Below are 4,073 nucleotides of genomic sequence, written 5' to 3'. Positions count from 1 at the left end.
GTGCCCTAAGGATCTTGAAGTCCACCATTTTGTGGTCACTGCAGCCCAGGCTGCCCTTGAGCTTCACATTCCCCACCAGCCCCTCCTTGTTGGTGAGAACAAGGTCCAGCATAGCACCTCTCCTCGTTGGCTCCTCTACCACTTGGAGAAGGAAATTATCATCGACTAATCAACCTGGATAAAACCCTGACCTTCCAAGGAAGCCAAATGTTGATGATCTGGATATTTGTCTGAATTTGTTCCCAATCACTATGTCTAGAATAAATAATGACATTAATTACTGTAATAGACTAGTAATATTTGTTCACAGAGCTTACCTTCTAATCAAATGAGAGAATTTATCCTTACATTTAAATTTATGCTCAAGTAAAAGCTGTTATCTTATTACCTTAATGCATCATTATTTATCAGCGTAATTAGCCCTACTCCAGTAAATGTTTAAGTACTCCTCAGTGTACATTTTGCAAAACCAGGTGCCAAAGCCCAGTTCTGCATTCGTCCCGTTCAGACTGGTAACACCTCTAATGAAAAAAAACTTTTCTCGTTGTTGTATCCCCAGGTTTCTGAGTATTTATCATTTCTCTGCTGATGTGTTATAAGGCACCAGTGAAGTGTCATAACTGTGTTTGTTTCCTCCTCAGCAGCAGACATTTGATCTTTTGGTGGCCCCTGCCAGGGCTGGTACGAAGCTTAATGCGCTGCATTCACTTTTAACAAGCGCTGTGGAAGGAACAATACATCTGGGAAATATCAGTGGTCCTGTTGAGTAGGTAATGGGACAGCAGGTATAAATGCACAGCCAGAACGGCTGGAAAGTACCCTGACATTCATCTTGCTTGACAACCTTTGTAGCATAAACGAAAGAACATCACCCAGTAATTCCTGCCACGAAGGGAATTAGTCTTTGTTTTGCTTTATTCTATCATGAAATGCTACTTCACACTTTTATTTATGCCGCTCTTTCCTTCACTGTCTATGTCTCTCTTTCTATTTTTACAGCATTTTCATCTTCGTTCTCCCATTTCATAGTTTCTCACCACTTCAGCACCGTTTCTCCCAACAAATTCTACTTTATCCCTTCCTCCTCCGTTTGCCCTGGCACAGAGTGTCCTTGTACAGACAAAGGAGGCAAAGGATATGCTCTGAGGAGGAACATGCTGTGAAGCAGGTACCAGAGCAAGTTTCCTTTGAGAGGAACTGTAGATTGTTAATGTAGTGAAAATAAGTTAAAACCTGCTGGATGTGGAAAAGTCATTTTACTTTTTTAAAAATTAAAAAAATTACTATTAAAAAAATCTACGGATCCATGGAGGAAAAGTGATGGATTACAGGGGGCAGAAGGGGGAGTAGACCCCTTCTTAAGTTCTTAATAACTTGCATACTCCTTTCTACCATGGACCACTACTGAATTTGTAGTCTGTGTTAAAAGAGAAGACATGGCTTCACCAGTTTCTGGATCTTTTGCCATGATTTCAGAGGAAGGAAGACTAGGTCTATCTGAAGAGAGAGTGATCTTCAAAGAGAAACAGCTTAAAGACATGAGGAGTCCCAACGTGGACATCCTTGAATTTCTCAGAGGAATGCTTCAATTGGCAGTATTAAGTGATGGTGAAGCACTCAGTTGTTTACAAGGATGTTATTTTAGCGGGATTTAGTATTGCTACCATTGTCTTCTTACGCCAATCAGGAGAGCATAAGGGAAGTGCTCAGCCAGAAGTAGGCCACGATCCACATCTCAAAACAGTTTCACACCAGTGTATCTCCACCCATCCAAACAGATTTAAACCTAAACCATAGTGAGAATCGGGCCTGTAGAAAGAAGCTCCCAGACTAGTGAATAGGAAGCACATAGAGGCAAGCTTCCCAGGTCTACTACTGAACGGTCTCCCAGTGAGCGGGGTACATGTAATAGGGTACCCTGGACAAGCTGGGTCCCAGGTACGTTATCTGGTGTGTTACAATGACCCTGATAGGAGAGATCAATAAGAGAAAACTAAATCTGAAATAAGTAAGGATGAGAAAACTTGGGAAGGGAGAGGGACCGGGATATGTGACACATGCTTAATGTTTCCCCGACAGATGCATGGACTATGTTTGAGTTCCCTTACAGCAGCGAGCACCTTCCTTGGTGAATTCAGCTAGCGAAGTATGATTTAAGCCTCATCAAGCAACTGCGTGATGTTTGAATGAATAGAGAAGCTCATAAAAAAATCTGTTTCCTAGTTCAAGCAGCAATCTTCACTGTCTTCTGGGCATGTCTGAAAGACTCGGCTATATCTGAGTTTCAAAAGAAAAAGTCGGCCAAGTGCTGTGACAGCTTGATGCAGCCCCTCACTGTTTGCTCCTTTGTATCATTAATTCCAGCTTAACCAGTGCCCTGGATTCACTGCATGCTACAGGGAGAAAGAGCCAAGTTTCTCCTCTGACCTAGATGAAGAACAGCTATTTTCAGGTTACTAACTTGCACTTCTCTTTTGTTCTGCGTTATGCAAGGTAGGCCTGTTGACTGCCTTTTATCGCTACGTGGCATGATACCTGGAAGTGTACTCATGGGCTGAGATCACACCTTGACTAGACGTTGAAAAATAAAGGAAAAAAGAAATGTCAGTGTCCTCGTTGATTTACCTAACCACTGAGTAACAGAGTCGGGCTCCCTCTTTCTGTTGCTGCGCTGCCTCTGCATGGTACCTTCACTTACCATGAGTCCTTGGCGGCAGTTCGGAGCCCTAGATTCAACAGGTGGTGCAAAGCAAGGTGCTGGGATAACACAGCTCCAGGGCAGGCTGTTAGCAACAGAGCTTGCTAACGCCTTGGGCTGACAGCAGCAAGTCTGAAAGAAAGTATAGCAGCCGAATTGAGCCGTAGGCAGCTTCATAAAAACCTCTTGGATCAAGGGCATGCGTAGAAAGACATCTAAATTGTGGTGCTTTGGAAGAAGAGAGGTACACCCAGACCAGGTGATGTTTGAGAACATGCGTGCACCTTCCTTGGTTTAGAGGTTAGAGAGCTTGCACTCTGACAAAGGATGCAGCTAGCAAGTTTATGCAGTGAATGCTCTTTCTGGGTCTGCCACTTTGACAAATGCATTTAAAATGTAACTCAGCCTAGTGATCGCATTCCCTGCTTTCAAGAGAGATCAGTGCACAGAGATAACGCAGGGTCAGCTTGCACATTTTGCTGGTTCATTGGTTACACATTTCTAAGAGCATGACTGACTCTTCTCCCCAGCTGCCAAGTTGTTGCAGGCATAATGAATGTTAAAATGGTTACTAGCTGAGTTTAAGTGAACTTGTCTTTTTTTTGGGTAGAATGATTAAGAAACCCCACTACAATACTGCTGGCAAAAATATTCTCACAGATGCTGCACGCAGCACTACAAAGAAAGCCACACAGATAGTTGGAGCAAGCTGGAAAGAATACATTTTTCATCGCAATGCTGGAAATGGTTGTGCTGTTCTCTCCCACACACTCTCTTCATATAACCCCTTGTTTGGGAGTCTAATGAGCTGTTTGTATAAACAAAACCATGATTTCCAGTAGTTCTAACACTCAACAGTCTCAAAATAGGCAATGAACATTAGCTAGTTAATAAGCAATTTGCCCCCTGAAGACAAGGAAGTATGTAAGTTGGGAGAGCAAGGAGAGCTGAGGAAGAGAGACCGAGAAAGAAGTGAAGCTGAGAAAGAAGTGAAGCTGACAGTGGCGGTGGAAACAGGAGCAGAGTCTGACCCAGCTGCTAGGATAGCCTTCACAAACCACATGCTTCACATATTATCAAGGCATTTATTTGGGGTACAGCAGTGCACAACCTGGTAATGAACAGGGCTGAGGATATGCAAGAAGACTGAATATGTTTTATTGTGTATTTAAACTGACAATGGATTTTTTTTTTAATCAAAGATTAGAAGTACCCCATTGAAGCATGCATAATGTTGTAAGCATATGTATCTTCAAAAGAAAGACAAAATAGGCTTCACAGCTGCAGGAGAGAAACAGAATTGGGAGAATTAATGAGTTCCCCCAAATTAATATCTTAACATTGGGCATTATCTTTTCAATTGTTTTGAGACTTC

Source organism: Pygoscelis adeliae, unplaced genomic scaffold (genome assembly GCF_000699105.1).
Source record: "Pygoscelis adeliae isolate BGI_AS28 unplaced genomic scaffold, ASM69910v1 Scaffold425, whole genome shotgun sequence".
In the NCBI taxonomy this organism is placed as follows: Eukaryota; Metazoa; Chordata; class Aves; order Sphenisciformes; family Spheniscidae; genus Pygoscelis; species Pygoscelis adeliae.
The sequence above is the reverse complement of the archived record's forward strand: the minus strand, read 5'-3'. Positions refer to the sequence as shown.